Source organism: Macaca thibetana, chromosome 6, assembly GCF_024542745.1.
Source record: "Macaca thibetana thibetana isolate TM-01 chromosome 6, ASM2454274v1, whole genome shotgun sequence".
NCBI classification, from domain to species: Eukaryota; Metazoa; Chordata; class Mammalia; order Primates; family Cercopithecidae; genus Macaca; species Macaca thibetana.
Window position 1 is genome coordinate 50,420,397 of NC_065583.1, and position 17,166 is coordinate 50,437,562.

Genomic DNA, 17,166 nt, shown 5'->3' on the forward strand with positions numbered 1-17,166 from the left:
CTACATAAGCTTGTTTTTTCTTTCTAAGTTAACCTACCCATTATGCAAGAATGAAGACTAAAGCAAATCAGAAATGGTGGGTAATAGGAGCAACGCACAACAGCCACCTAAAGACTTATTATTTCTTTTCTTTTCTTTCTTTCTTTTTCTCTCTCTTTTTTTTTTTTTTTTTTTTTGAGATGGAGTCTCACTCTGTTGCCTAGGCTGGAGTGCAGTGGCACCATCTCAGCTCACTGCAACCTCTGCCTCCTGGGATCATGCAATTCTCCTGCCTCAGCCTCCCGAGTGGCTGGGATTACAGGCACCGGTCACCAGGGCCAGCTATTTTTTTTATTTTTAGTAGAGACAGAGTTTCGCCATGTTGGCCAGGCTGGTCTCAAACTCCTGACCTCAAGTGATCCACCCGCCTCGGGCTCCCAAAGTGCTGGGTTACAGGAGTGAGCCACTGTGCCCAGCCAAGACTTATTATTTCTATACACATGTGAAAAAAAATCTGTAAAATCTGTGGTGTGTCCCGGGGCCTGTCGAGGTGGTGTGGGGCTGGGGAAAGGATAGCATTAGGAGAAATACCTAATGTAAATGACGAGTGGTTGGATGCAGCAAACCAACCTGGCACATGTATACCTATGTAACAAACCTGCACGTTGTACACATGTACCCTAGAACTTAAAGTATAATAAAACTTTTTAAAAAAGAAAAAACAAAATCTGTGGTGTGTCCACCGGATAGAAAGCCTTGTGGAATCTTCAGAGATGATTCAGACAGTGGTCTTTCTCCTAAAGTGGACTCGGAAAATATAGAACACATCCAGACATGTATAATGCAAGATAGAACACTGAAAGTGACTATGAGAGATTTCCAAAAAAACATAATGCAAGTATTTGTCAAAAGACAATCCTTCATAGTGAGGATGAGAGGTTTCCTAGAAAAGTATCCTTTGTAAGAAGTTCTTTTTTTTTTTTATTTTTAGACAGAGTTTCGCTCTTGTTGCCCAGGCTGGAGTGAAATGGTGCAATCTCAGCTCACTACAACCTCCACCTCCTGGGTTCAAGCGATTCTCCTGCCTCAGCCTCCTGAGTAGTTGGGATTACAGGCATGTGCAACCACACCCAGCTAATTTTTGTATTTTTAATAGAAATGGGGTTTCACCAAGTTGGTTAGGCTGGTCTCAAACTCCTGACCTCGGGTGATCAACCCACCTCGGCCTCCCAAAGGGCCGGGATTACAGGCATCAGCCACTGTGCCAGGCCTGTCTAAAGAATGGTCTTTAAGGGAGAGTTAATAGATCAATTCAATGCAACAGATTTTTGCTGTCTACCTATTGTGTGGCTATGGTAGTAGGGAGTTCGTGTTGGAAATCTGTATCCTTAAGCTGTTGGGATGGTGATGAAGAATGGTGGAAGACAATCCAGCAACTGAGCACTGTTACGTATTCCAACAGCTCTTTTTACCTCATACTACCTCTGACATCCCTTAGCCGCTGAGGTATTCCCAAGCTCATCTCCCATACACCCAAACAGCTTTATGCTGCTTCTCTTTTTTTAACCCTCTATTTAGGATATGGCTTTCAGTCTTGACCTTGCTTTCATACCAGCCTTACCATGAGATGAGTGCTTCATTCTCTGACAGAGGTCCTACAGCCACATGCAGACTCTGCCCATCCCCTGCTCTGGCTCTATCTCTAGGCAGGAAGCTGCTGAATCAAGAAACTGTCACCACAGCTTCCGGCTCCAGCATTACCCCTGTGCGAAGAGGAAGTTGGGCAGTTGAGAAGTATTATCATAGAGATAGATCTAGTGGAGGACATTTGACTTAACCTGTGGGGGTCCAGAAAGGATTCCTAAAAGAGCAGATGCTTGAGAGGAATTACCCAAGAATGAAGGGAAAGGTGAAATTCTCTGTGTGTAGAAGAACGACATGTATAAAATCAGAAAGATACGAGAGTTTGATGCCTTTAGGGAACTAGAGAATGAGTTCAAGGCTAGAGGAAGGGTGCATGTGGGCCCAGATGATGCAGAAAGAGGCACTAGATCATGATAAGGAGTTTTGTTGTTGTTGTTGTTGTTTTTGAGACGAAGTCTCACTCTGTCACCCAGGCTGGAGTGCAGTGGCGCCATCTCAGCTCACTGCAACCTCTACCTCCCTGATTCACGCAATTCCCCTGCCTCAGCCTCCTGAGTAGCTGGGATTATAGGCGCACGCCACTATGCCTGGCTAATTTTTTTTGTATTTTTAGTAGAGACAGGGGTTTCACCATGTTGGCCAGCCTGGTCTCGAACTCCTGACCTCAGGCAATCCACTCGCCTCGGTCTCCCAAAGTGCTGGGATTAGAGACGTGAGCCACGGCAACTGGCTGATAAGAAGTTTGACCTTATTTAGAATGTGATAATGAGTCAGGCAGGAGGACAAAATGTACTAATGATGTTGCTTTAAGAGTAAAGTTCAAATATATGAACATATGCTTAATATATCATACAAAACCTTTGAACTTTAAAATAGTCTTGCTTTAATTACTTTAATTAATTATCCTCGATAAGCTGCTTGTAAACTTCATTCATAAAAGATAGTACGTGAGAACTTGAAACGAAATTATAGTACTTCCGTGATTCTTTCCTTCCTTCCCTCCCTTCCTCCCTTCCCCTCCCTCCCTCCCTCCCTCCCTCCCTTCCTTCCTTCCTTCCTTTCTTCCTTCCTTCTTTCCTTCCTTCCTTCCTCTCATTCTCTCTCTCTTTGTTTTTTACTTCTTTCTTTTTTGAGACCCCTTCTGTTGCCCAGGCTGTAGTGTAGTGGCACAATCATGGCTCACTTCAGCCTTGACCTCCTAGGCTCAAGTGATCCTCCTTCCAACTCAGCCTCCCAAGTAGCTAGGACCAGAGGCGTGTGCCACCATGCCCAGTTAATTTTTATTTTTTTGTAGAGACAAGGTCTCACTATGCGTCTAGGCTGGTCTTGAATTCCTGGGCTCAAGTGATCCACCCTCCTCAGAATTCCAAAATGCTGGAATTACAGGCACGAGCCACCACACCCAGCCCCTGGTTTAAATTTTATTAATTGGAACAGTTTTATATTACCTGGAGTGATCTCCTTAGAAGAGTAATTGCACACATATGGGATTCAACCTGGGCAATGTTATTTCCATGTGGTAGTCTGCTATTCATGTACTGTCTCCCAGACAATTTTTTTTTCTTTTTTTAGTTTTGCTTTCTCTCACAATATAAAATTGCATATTCTATCCTACTAAAGAGCATGTTAAATGCAAAGATAAAAATATAAGAACCTGTTAGAAGAGGCTGATGGCTTAAAAGAGAAAGGAAATTAACTTCCTTGATGTTAACATTTTGGCTGTTTGACAAGCTGATGGAAATTTTCTAAATGGGGAAAAGATGAAAGTTTTCTTGAAAATGATTACCTTTAGTAAGAAGAATGATCTCCACAGTGATTTCTTGGTGTAGAAAAGAAGGAACTCCAAGAGGATTATTATGGCCTTCTACTCCAGTCAAGACCTGCCCAACATATTCTTTTGCACAGTACAAAAGAATTTCAGTTCGAGTTTCACATTCTGTTAACAGATATATTGTAATTGAATAAAACCGATGCACAAAATGTTAAAATAAGTCATTTATTTGTTAAGAATTCTGATAAGTAGCTATGTTATTGCTCATCATTTCTTAGCTTTGTTTTTATATAGTTTTATTGTATCTATATATTCTTTAAAAATGCATTTAAAAATTTTAAAATTAATGAAATTTTTAAAAGCAGTTTTAGGTTGACAGAGTAGAAAGTACAGAGGGTTCTCATATAACCCTGCTTCTCTCTCTGTCCCTCCCTCCAGTTCCCCCTTTTGTTGACATGCTGGATTCATGTGGTATCTTTATTGTAACTGCTGAGCCAATATTACCATAGGATTTCTTAAGAGACCCTGGGGTCGTGCTATGCTTACCAGGCTGGTTTCTAAGTCCTGAACTCAAGCAATCCTCCTACCTCAACCTCCCAAAGTGCTGGGATTACAGATCAATATAATCGTGTCAATATAAGTTCATATTGTTGCTGTCATTGTAAATTACTTCTTTTGATTGTTGTGTAACACTTTCTGTTGAAATATACCACAGATTATTTATCCACCCTCCTGTAGATGGGCATGTGTATGAGTTGTTTCCAAGTTTTTGCTTTTGTAAAAAGTGGAGTTTTGATTGTTCTTGTACCTGGTGCCTGCTGTATATGTGCAAGAGTTTCTCTTGATGTATACCTAACAGTAGAATTGTTGGCTCATAGGGTATAGGAATATTCAATTTGGAGTGATAATGACACAATTTGCCAATTTGCATTTTCTTTTTTTGTTGTTGTTTAGTACCCATTATGCCCCAGAACCAACTTTCATTGGATCCACAGCCTTCCCAACACTTAGCACAGACTCCTTAAGTTGTTGCCTTTTGAATAAATGTAAAATGATGTCTCCCTATGCTCTTTTTTTAGAGACAGCATCTCACTCTGTTGCCCAGACTGGAGTGCAGTGGTGCAATCATAGCTCACTGCAACCTTGAACTGCTGGGCTCAAGTGATCCTCCCACCTCAGCCTCCTGAGTACCTAGGGATACAGGCATGCACCACCATACCCAGCTAATCTCTGCAGTCCTTATTTGCATTTTTCTGATCAATAAAGCTGTTGAACAAAAGTTCTCAATTTTAATATTGCTTAGTAGATGTTAATTACAAAGAGTTTTTAACTTTTGTTTTTGACAGTAAAGTCATCAAATCAAATGGAGGAGATTTTTTTATATAGTGCCAGGTAGGAATCCAGTTTCTTCCTGCTATATTTATTAAACAGATTCTCCTTTCCTCACTTTTCTGACATGGCATCTTTGTCATATATCAAACATTTATGTGTGGGTCTGTTTCTAAGATATCCATTCTATTTCATTGGTTAATTTTAATGCTGCACCAATCACACACCATCTTATTAATTTTAGTTTCATAATAAATATTGATAGTTACTAGGACAAATCCTCTCTCTCTGATACTTCTTTAGAAATAACCTGGCCGGTCATGGTGGCTCATCACTGTAATCCCAACACTTGGGAAGGCCAAGGTGGGCGGATTGCCTGAGGTCAGGAGTTCGTGACCAGCCTGGCTAACATGGTGAAACCCCATCTCTACTAAAAATACAAAAAATAGCCAGGCGTGGTGGTGTATGCCTGTAGTCCCAGCTACTCAGGAGGCTGAGGCAGGAGAATCACTTGAACCCAAGAGGTGAAGGTTGCAGTGAGCCGAGATTGCACCACTGCACTCCAGCCTGGACGACACAGCAAGACTCTGTATCAAAAAAAAAGTAACCTGGCTATTCATGGACACTTATTATTATTCAATATATATTTTAGAGTAATCTTATCAAGTTCCATTAAAGCTCTTGTAGGAATTTTAATTGGAATTACATTGGATATTTTGATAAATTTGGGAACAATTGACACATTCATAATAATACATCTTCCCACACATTAACACAGGTATAGCTCTCCATTTATTCAGAACTTTTTCATATTTCTTAACAATGTTTTATAATAATTTCCCCTAAAGAGGTCTTGGCTAACTTCCGTTAGCTTTATTCCTAGATAGTTGATATTCTGTGATATTACTGTAAACAGTTTATTCTCTTTATGTTTTCTAGTTGTTTGCTGCTAGTATGTAGTAATGCAATTGACTTTTGTTTTACATCAGACATCTTGTTAATTTGAAAATTATTTGGGATTTTCTATGTAAACAATCATATCAACCACAAATACAGTTTTATTTCCTCCTTGACAATCCTTATGCCTCTGCACTGGTTAGGACCACCAATGAAGATTTAATAGAAAAAATGATAGGGGAATCTTCATCTCATTCCTGTTTTAAAGGGGAATGCTTCTGCCAGGCGTGGAGGCTCATGCCTGTAATCCCAGCACTTTGGGAGGCCAGATGGGCAGATCACAAGGTCAGGAGTTTGAGATCAGCCTGACCAACACGGTGAAACCCTGTCTCTATTAAAAATACAAAAATTAGCCAAGCGTGGTGGCATGCGCCTGTAGTCCCAGCTCCTCAGGAGGCTGAGGCAGGAGAATCGCTTGAACCTGGGAGGCAGAGGTTGTAGTGAACCAGGATCGCACCACTGTATTCCAGCCTGGGCAACAGAGTGAGACTCCGTGTCAAAAAAAAAAAAAAAGAATGCTTTTAATATTTTCCCATTTAGAATGATGTTTCTTTAGATTTTCTAGTATAGATACTCTAATCAAGTTAAGGAAGTTTCCATCTACTACTAATGTACTAACATTTTTTAATTATTTTAAAAAATTGTAAGTAATTTTTAAAATTATGAATAGCTGTCAAATTTTGTAAAATACTTGTTTTATGGCTGGGCATGGTGGCTTATGGCTGTAATCCCCAGACTTTGGGAGGCCAAGGCAGGAGGATCACTTGGAGCCTAGATTTCATGACCAGGCTGGGAAACAAAGTAAGGACCTGTCTCTATAAAAAGAAAATTAAAAATTAGCTGGGCTTGGTGTGCTTATAATCCCAGCTACTTATGAGGCTGAGGTGAGAGTATTGCTTGAGCCCAGGAGTTCCAGGTTACAATGAGTTATGATCCCACCACTGCACTCCAGCCTGAGTAAGAGTGAAACTCTATCTATAAAAATAAATAAATAAATAAATAAATAAATAAATAAATAATTGTTTTACTTTTTTTTTTTCCCAGACAGAGACTCACTGTGTCTCCCAGGGTGGAGTGCAGTGGCACATTCTCAGCTCACTGCAACTTCCACCTCCCAGGTTCAAGTGATTCTCCTGCCTCAGCCTCCTGAGTAGCTGGGACCACAGGCATCTGCCACCATGCCCGGCTAAGTTTTTTGTATTTTTAGCAGAGACAGGGTTTCCCCATGTTGGCCAGACCAGTCTTGAACTTCTAACCTCGTGATCCACTCGCCTTGGCCTTCCAAAGTGCTAGGATTACAGGCATGAGTCACCTCACCTGGCTGTTTTACATTTTTAATATGATCATACAGCATTTCTATTTTAATCTGTTGATGTGACAAATTATATACATAGATTTTCTAATATTAAACCATTGGTTGTAGGATATTACCTTTTTAAATACATTGCTGGATTTGATTTGCTAATATTTTGTTCAGTATTTTTGCAAAAATACTAAATACTATTTGTCTCAATAAAAGGTATTACTAAAAACCTAGCAAGAGACATAGAGCAAAATATTGAGGAAAATCTACAAAATAAAATGGAATTAAAGCAAGCATTTAAAAGGATCGGAGTGCTGGGCGCAGGGGCGCATGCCTGTAATCCCAGCATTTTGGTAGACTGAGGCGGGCAGATCACCTGAGGTTGGGAGTTTGAGAACAGCCTGACCAACATGGAGAAACCCTATTTGTACTAAAAATACAAAAATTAGCAGGGCATGGTGGCATATGCCTGTAGTCCCAGCTACTCAGGAGGCTGAGATAGGAGAATCTCTTGAACCCGGGAGGCGGAGGTTGTAGTGAGCTGAGGTTGCGTCATTGCACTCCAAACTCCGTCTCAAAAAAAAAAAAAAAAAAAAAAGGATTTGAGTGAAAAATATAGGTAAGGAAGATAAGAAAAGAATCCAACATATGCATAATTGGTGTCCTCACAAACATGGACCCTCACCCACCCTGAAAAAGAACCATCATGTGTATTTAAAGACATAAATCAAGAAAAATTATTTCTACAGATAAAACATAACTTAACTCTATTATGGACCAACCTACATGAAATATATCCTAGCAAAAAAGTTACTGAATGTCAAAGACCAAAAAAACGCAGCAAAACATTTCACTCTTGTCACCCAAGCCAGAGTGCAATGGTGATCTCGGCTCACTGCAACCCCTGCCTTCTGGGTTCAAGCAATTCTCTTGCCTCAGCCTCCCGAGTAGCTGGGATTACAGATGCCCACCACCACTTCCAGCTAATTTTTATATTTTTAGTAGAGACGGGGTTTCACAATGTTGGCCAAGCTGCTCTTGAACTCCTGACCTCAGGTAATCTGCCTGCCACAGCCTCCCAAAGTGCTGGGATTGCAGGCATGAACCACCACACCCAGCCTGATTTTTTCATAGCCCTGACTCGAACTCAGTAGAATAATGTCCTCAAGGAACCCAAAGTCCTCAGGGAAGGGAAGCATGACTCAACAATTTTATGTCCAGTTAAATTGTCTTTCAGTTATAAAAGTAATAGAAGTACAATTCTGAATATGAAAGAATTCAGGCAATATAACCCCTGTGAGTTCTTCTTGAACAAACTGCTTGAGGATTTACTTTCAGCCAGGTAAGAGATGGAGAAACTGCAGCAAAAGGACAAAATGTGAAGTACTGAATTCATTTAGCTGACATAGACTGTAAAATAGACTATATAGACTAAAACAATAGACTAAAATAAAAGTCAAGTTTATGGTTAAAGATAAAACATAAATGTCATAAATTCTGATGTTCAAGGAATGTTACTTTTAATAAAGTTACTTTGTTATTAATGAAGTTACTTTTAATAAAGTTACTTTTAATAAAGTAGAAACAGGAAGAAAAAAGAAGGTAAAGGCTCAAGTAACCTCAAGTAATATGATTAAGAAAATCCATCTGACGTTGGGATTTTTTAAAAAGTTCGCCATTATGAGAATAACATTAATTACTCACCTGTTTAAGTCCCAATGGACCATGGTAAGCCACCAAACACTGTTAACTTCTATCAGCCTTCAGAACCCTTTAACTAGACCAGGGAACAGCAGTGTGTAACAACTGGTATGTTAAACATTATGTGAGAAGACTAAGTACGTTTTTTTTTCTTCTTGGTATGACACATTGTTTCAATGTACAATCTTGGTAAGAACAGGTTGTTCTTGACTATGAATCTGGTCAATTGTTATAGAAATCATCAATAAGGGTTACATTGAATAAATCCAATCAGTATGTCAATACCCAGAACAGTATCAATTATGGTGATTGACGAAAGAACAGTAGGCACAGTACAGACCAAAAATAAATAAATTAGAAAGCAAACACACCAAAACCCAAAAATAACCACTTAAAAGATCTGGTATCGAGAAAATTCAATAATGTTTGCTGCCTCCTCCTTGGGAGAGGTTGGGGACCAGCTCCCAGACATTATCTTTGTCTTTTCTTTTTTCCTGTTTTCATAATTATTTTCTGATTCCATTCTGGGTTTTCCCACCAGTCTATTTGTTGGTTTGGATTTGCTCCCGTAAGGCTAGCTGCAATTCTGAGCAGCCACTGGTAACCACTATCTTAGCTTTGTCATTACATTTTCTTTGAATACTTTACGAACAGCTTCTGCTGTCCCTTATCACGGTTCCCCCCAGTAATTCTGAGTCCCCCAACTTTAGCCATAGAATTACACATTTTCATGTTTGTTTGCTTTTGCGGTAAATCCACCTCCCTTCAGAGTGATCTGCATATTTTTAATTTTTGAGGGCTGGTAGGCCTTGTTGCTGTGACATAACCCAACAGGCCTTGGAGCATATTACTCAGCAGCCCCTCTTTTTTAATTTTGAGATAGGGTCTCACTCTGTTGCCCAGGCTGCAGTACTGTGGCACAATCTCAGCTCACTGCAACCTCTGCCTCCCGGTTGAAGCGATTCTCTCGCCTCAACCTCCTGAGTTGCTGGGAGTACAGGCGTGTGCCACCACGCCCAGCTAATTTTTCTGTGTATCGTACACACAGGGTTTCACCCTGTTGGCTAGGCTGATCTCGAACTCCTGGACTCAAGTGATCCACCTGCCTTGGCTTCCCAAAGCACTGGGATTACAGGTGTGAGCCACTGAGCCCGGCCCGAAGATGTTTTTTGTGTGCTTAAAATTGAACGTGTTTTCTGCAGTTGAGGTTACAGTGTTCTCCATATGTCCATTAAGTCAAGTTTGCTAACCATATTGTTCAAATCTTCTGTATCTTTTCTGATATTTTGGGTCTTATTATTCTATCAGTATTGAAAAAGGTAGATTCATATTACCCACTATGATTATAATTTTGTCTAATCATATTTGTAGTCACATTAATTTTTGCTTTTTAGATGTTGGGGCCACTTTATGAAGTTCATACAAATTTAGAATTATTCTGTCTTCCTGGTGAATTGGACCTGGATATTTTATCATTGTGGAATGGTTTTCTATCTCTACTTTTTGTTTTAAAGTCTGATATTATTAAAGCTACATCAGTTTTCTTATGGTTAGTATTTGCATGGTCAAAATTTTTCCATTCTTTTGCTTTCAACTTCAGGATCTGTACCGAAAAAAGTGAGAGTTTATTGAATTCTAGTTTGACAGCTACTTTCTTTCAGCACATTGAAGCTACCATTCTTTTTTTTTTTTTTTTTTTATACTTTAAGTTCTAGGGTACATGTGCATAACGTGCAGGTTTGTTACATATGTATACTTGTGCCATGTTGCTGTGCTGCACCCATCAACTCGTCAGCACCCATCAACTCGTCATTTACATCAGGTATAACTCCCAATGCAATCCCTCCCCCCTCCCCCCTCCCCATGATAGGCCCCGGTGTGTGATGTTCCCCTTACCATTCTATTGTCTTCTGCATTCCATTGCTGTTGTTGGGATCTAACTATGGCTCCCTTAAAGGTATAAACTGCAGATATGAGCCTGGGCAGCAGGAACTTAAACTCAGACAATTCATCCTCTTTCTCATGGACTGAGATTATGAGCCTGCTGGCCTAAATTAGAAGCTAAATTTACAAGCAACTTTAAATTTGTATTGATATCAGAACTTCTCTATTTTCACCAAGAATCATTGTTTTAGGAATGACCAAATTCTGAGACCAGGATTGGCTGCATAATTTGTAGGACCCTGTGCAAAACGAAAGATGCAGGGCTGATGTTTAAAAATTATTAAGAACATTAACTTGGCAATAGCAAAACATGAAGCCTAGTGCAGGTCCTTCTGATCATGGAGCCCTGTGCAATTGCACATATTGCATACCCATGAGGCTGCCTGTGTGAGGGGGCTATGCTTGCAGAACTCATCTGCACAAATGGACTTATTTATTCCATTAGGACTGCAGTGAAATTCAAAGGGCAAGAAAGATGCTCACAAAAAAATGAGTCATAAGATCATTCAAAGATTTCATTTTAGAAGTGCACAGTCTCTAAAAGGACTAAGGCGCAATAAGTGCTTATTGCTCCAGGAAGTTCTCAACAGTTCTGGAATCCTTTACTAGTAATTTGCATGATTGTAAGAACTAGGCTTAGATAACTTTCTAACCAAAAATCAGTGCCCTGTGCCCTTTGTTCACAATGTTGACATGACCAGTATGACTGATACACCACCTCCCTCGAACCTACTGGGAGGCTTTTCTCGGTGAATAGTTCAGGCACCATTTACCCTAGAAAAATGAAGACTACTACAACTAGAAAGAATCTTGGTATGTTGGCCACCATCCAGTAAGAGGTTCTTAGACCAACATAACCACCTAACCTTTGAATCCTGGCTGCCTGAAATTTTTGGTTACATTTAAAAATGGTCAAACAAGAGCATACATATAAACTAGCTCCTGTTGTGTACGCGGTGCCTGCTAGAACTTGTGGACAGATGTGATAGAAATGAATTCTGTTAATTATATAATTTTGAACTATTTAATTCAGCTAAAATGACACCAGACCCATTTGATGAATAAAAAGATTGCATGAATAAAAGGAGTCATAAAATTTTAGAAAGAATTGGATAACCTTCTTGCGAACACAAAAACTTTTTCTAGAGAGAATAAACAAATTACTTTTTATAATTCTCAGCTATTGACTTCAGAAGGCCACTTATTCGGATTATAATAAGCAAGCAGAATGTCAAAGAGGTGAAAGGACTTGCTTTCGTTCAATTTACTACAAACATCACCACTTATAAGAAGGTAGTACTGAAGCAGAAGGAAAAAAGAATTCAGAGTTCAGTTCTGCTTTCTGAACATTTTCCCATGTTTTGGTTTTGTAAAGGACACCTACCACCCGTCCTTTAGACTTCACTGTGGAAATAATAACTTAGATGAAACAAATGCATACCAGCAAGTAAACAATAGTTGTGTGTGATGTGTGCCTGGAAGAGTATCAGGCCAAATTAAAATTCAGATATCTGATAAGATACCAGGCTTTCATTAGGTGGGGCAAATGAAAAACAATACTATTATTCATTCATTCAACAAATGCTTATTGAATGTTTACCATATGTCAAGTGGTAAGATAGTGAAAAATAAAAGATTTATATATATATAATCTTGCATATATGTAATCAATTATATATAAGATTATATAATATATATAGTACCAGAGATTAATATAAAGAGGAAAAAGGCAGGCAAAAGGACTAGGAAGTGGAGAGGAGTTAAAATTTTACATAAAGTGGTGGTCAAGGTAGACTTCACTGAGAAGATAACATATGAAGAAACACTTGAAGAAGATGCAGGAATTATGAGAGTTTGAGTGTTTGTGGATATGAAGAGATTGAAGATAAAAGAGAAGAAATCAATAATGGAAGAAAGTCTGGGAGGTGTGAAGGGAGTGAATCAAGAGGTGTAGGCAAAGAGGGTGGGCTCAGTAAAGGGGAAAGACAATTCATTTTCAGAGATCAGAGAAAATGACCTAAATATGAGTTAAGAGTCAAAGGGCAATTGTAACTTGTTGACTTTTATACAAAGTTAAGGTCATATTAGCAATCTTAAATCCTGTGGGATGTGATGACATCTAAAGAAATAGTGATGATCATTAGTAGAAAAAAGAAAGGTAAAAATATATAACTTTGAGGCCTGAGGTATAGCATAAGGAAAAACAAGCTTATCTTAGAATAATGCATGGATAGGTTCAGTGTTTAATAAATTATTAGGACAGCTTATAAAGAAAGCACCAAGCAAAATAAGGCCATGACTTTATAACCATGAAAAAAACATAAAACTGCCGGGCGCAGTGGCTTATGCCTGTAATCCCAGCACTTTGGGAGGCCAAGGTCAGGAGATCGAGATCGTCCTGGCCAACACAGTGAAACCCCATCTCTACTAAAAATATGAAAACAAAAAATTAGCCGGGCGTGGTGGCGGGCGCCTGTAGTCCTAGCTACTCGGGAGGCTGAGGCAGGAGAATGGTGAACCTGGGAGGCGGAGCTTGCAGTGAGTAGATCGCGTCACTGCACTCCAGCCTGGGTGACAGAGCAAGACTCTATCTCAAAAAAAAAAAACAACAAAAAATAAAAAATATGTAAATAAAACCATCTGAAGGAAATTCAGGAAACTAAAGTTATCCAGCATACACCAGAAATGTATCATCGATAAACACTGGTTTGGATTCCATGGTCCCCAGCAAAGAAAGTAAAAATCAATTCAACTCTGGCATATATTTTTCATTTTCTGACAAAAGAGTGTTTCCAAAATCACTGATATAACCACATTTTTTTCCAGAACTAAGTTTTAGGACAAATTCACCATAAGCCCTTTTATGTTTAAAAGGAATTGGAAATATCACAGATATTTTATCATGATTTTACTAAAACTGGGGAATTGCTACTCAAAATTTTATAAAACAGAGGCTGCACCATCCAATTATGGTGAACAAAGGTGTAGGTCACTTATTCTGTGATGATCTCGCAGTACAAGGATGTTTACTCTTTCAGAAACTTGCTTAACCGACGCCTTAGTGTTTTGTTTGTTTGTTTGTTTTTTAACAAAGAAACTTGCTTAAGTTCTGAATAAAATCTGCCTGAAGTTCATAGCACAAGGCTAAGAGTTATGTTTGGTTGCATTTCAATATTATAAGTGCACTTTTCTGATATCTTTTATAAGGTTCTAAAATAAATGGACAGTAGATATTTGATGTAGTTTGACAGGTAACCAAACAAAAATAAACATACAAAGAAATGTTAGGAAAGAAACCCATTACTGTTATATTTGTGAATGAATGACTCTAGAATGGAAAAGTAGTTTAAACTCTGAGCGAAGACAAAGCATAACAAAAATTCATGAATTTTTAAATTTAGAAAACTGCTGCATAAAACATGGAGAAATATTTAAAGTCTGTAACTGAGCCTACAAGAAAAAGAGAAAATTCCCTGGTGCCAGAAATTGCAGATAACTCATTTCTAGAGTGGAAAGTGTATTAACTGATACTAAGATAGATTACTGGATACAAATGTTGACCCCAGTAACCAGGGGGTGGGTTTTAACAATCAAGGAGAACATAAAATATAGTCTGGACCCTTCTAAAGCAGGGATATAAAACTGATATTTCCTTAAGAAAGCAATGATCTAATGGAGTTCCCCTGTGGGTAAGACGAATAGAAAAACTGTCAAATCAGAGTCAAGGAAGTTTGCTCTGCGCTGGACTCTGTTTGGGATAGAGATCCCCTTCCCCAAATGAGAAACCAAAACTTAAAGTTAAGCTTCTTCCAGATGAGGAATCTGAATTTATTCTACCCCTATGGTGAGGGAAGTCCAAGCTGAGACATTAATATTAAAACTGATGCAGGACCCCAGTGAAAAATACCTAGGGTGCCTGGCAGAAGCAAATACAAAACTGCTCTATAAGGTTGTTATTTTGTTGTTGTTGTTGTTGTTGTTGTTGTTGTTGTTGAGACAGAGTCTCGCTTTGTCGCCCAGACTGGAGTGCAGTGGCCGGATCTCAGCTCACTGCAAGCTCCGCCTCCCGGGTTCACGCCATTCTCCTGCCTCAGCCTCCCGAGTAGCTGGGACTACAGGCGTCCGCCACCTCGCCCGGCTAGTTTTTGTATTTTTTAGTAGAGACGGGGTTTCACCGTGTTAGCCAGGATGGTCTCGATCTCCTGACCTTGTGATCCGCCCGTCTCGGCCTCCCAAAGTGCTGGGATTACAGGCTTGAGCCACCGCGTAAGGTTGTTCTTTCATCAATGGTCCATGAATTTTACACTCTAGCTAGGTTCACAATAAAAAATGGCAAAGTCACTCAAAATACACAATAAAAACCCAACAAAACATATAAAATTAGATTACAGTCCCTCCCAACACAATAAACAGGAGAATAAGCAACCTCAAGGCCTTGAGTTATAGAAAAACATTTCGGCCGGGCGCAGTGGCTCAAGCCTGTAGTCCCAGCACTTTGGGAGGGCAAGACGGGCGCATCACGAGGTTCGGAGATCGAGACCATCCTGACTAACACGGTGAAACCCCGTCTCTACTAAAAAATACAAAAAACTAGCTGGGCGAGGTGGCGGGCGCAGGTAGTCCCAGCTACTCCGGAGGCTGAGGCAGGAGAATGGCATAAATCCGGGAGGCGGAGCTTGCAGTGAGCTGAGATCCGGCCACTGCACTCCAGCCTAGGCGACAGAGCAAGACTCCGTCTCCGTCTTTTTTTTTCTTTTTTGAGACAGGATCTCGTTCTGTTGCCCAGGCTGGAGTACAGTGGTGTGATCACTCCTGGGCTCAAGTGATTCTCCCATCTTAGCCTCCTGAGTAGTCGGGATTACATGCATAAGCCACCATGCCCAGTCAGAAAATGTTTCTGAAAAATAATTATCTTTCAAGTTATTAAAAAGATTTAAAAAACTAATTTTGAAAAAAAAATTTATATATATATATATATATATATATTTTTTTTTTTTTTTTTTTTTGAGACGGACTTTTACTCTGTCACCCAGGCTAGTGCAGTGGCGCGTTCTCGGCTCACTTCAACCTCCCGGGTGGAAGCAGTTCTCCTGCCTCAGCCTCCTGAGTAGCTGGGATTACAGGCGAGTGCCACCACGCCCAGCTAATTTTTGCATTTTTAGTAGAGACGGGGTTTCACCATATTGGTCAGGCTGGTCTCAAACTCCTGACCTCATGATCCGCCCACCTCGGCCTCCCAAAGTGCTGGGATTACAGGGGTGAGCCACCGCGCCCGGTGTAATAGTAATTTTTAAAGATAAAAAGATTAAAGAAAAGACAAGAATCAAAATTACAGGATAATGCATAGGAAAGAAAACAGGCAATTTTGATTTTGAAAAACATAAAATTCTAGAAATTAAAAAGTTATTCGAATTGAAAAATTCAATGAACTAGTTATTAGAGTACAAATTATACACACCTGAAGAAAAATAATAATAAAATGGAAGATAGAGAAGAAAAAAAAATTTTTTAAGGTTTATTTATTTATTTTTTCTTTTTTTTAACTTTAAGTTCCGGGACACATGTGCAGAATGTGCAAGTTTGTTACATATGTATATATGTGCCATGGTGGTTTGTTGCACCTAACAACCCGTCATCTAGGTGTTTTGTTTGTTTGTTTGTTATTTTGAGATGGAGTCTGGCTTTGTCAGCCAGGCTGGAGTGCAGTGGCGCGATCTTGGCTCACTGCAAGCTCCGCCTCCTGGGTTCAGACCATTCTCCTGAGTAGCTGGGACTATAGGCGTCCGCCACCACGCCCGGCTAATTTTTTGTTTTCGTATTTTTAGTAGAGACGGGGTTTCACCGTGTTGGACATGATGGTCTCGATTCCTGACCTCGCGATCCGCCCGCCTCGGTGTCCCAAAAGTTCTGGGATTACAGGTGTGAGCCACCACGCTCTGCCCCCGTCATCTAGGTTTTAAGCCCCACATGGATTAGGTATTTGTCCTAATATTCTCCCTCCCCTTGCCCCCCACCCCCGAGAAAATTATTTAGAATGCATCATGCAGTGGTAAAAGGATGAAAAATACGATTGAGAGGTTCTGAGACATGAAGAATAAACTGATAGGCCTAATATATGTCTGATAGTGGGTTCAAAAAGAATAGTAAGAATGCAAGAGAGCCTATATATAAAACATAATGGCTGATAATTTTCCAAAGATTATGAAAGAGGTAAATTCCCAAATAGAGGAGCACATTGAGAATGGAAAAGAATAAATACAAATAAAATAAGGCAATGTGCAATGGCTCACACCTATAATTCCAGTGCTTTGGGATGCCAAGACAGAAGGATCATTGCTTGAGACCAGGAGTTTGGACAAAGCCTGGGCAATATAGCAAGACTCTGTGTCTACAAAAAAGAAAAATATTAGCTGGGCCATGGTGGTGTGCACCTATAGACCTATATAGTCCTAGCTATTCAGCAGGCTGAGCAGGAGGATTGCCTGAGCCCAGGAATTTGAGGCTGCCGTAAGCTATGCTCATGCCACTGCACTCCAAC

The 17,166-nt window shown here is 39.8% G+C and overlaps 1 protein-coding gene across 2 annotated transcripts in view; it reads right to left on the bottom strand.

The window, feature by feature from the left end:
* The window catches only part of CDC42SE2 (CDC42 small effector 2), a 1,077,748-nt gene that overhangs the window by 128,512 nt on the left and 932,070 nt on the right, over positions 1 to 17,166 (bottom strand). The window contains exon 1 of one of the 2 annotated variants that reach the window (XM_050792917.1): positions 1,601 to 1,698. The exons of the other annotated variant lie outside the window; for it this stretch is intronic. The gene's annotated coding sequence lies outside the window, so the exon portion shown is untranslated. Of the gene's footprint in view, positions 1 to 1,600; positions 1,699 to 17,166 lie in introns of those variants that run through there. 2 annotated transcript variants of the gene reach the window in all.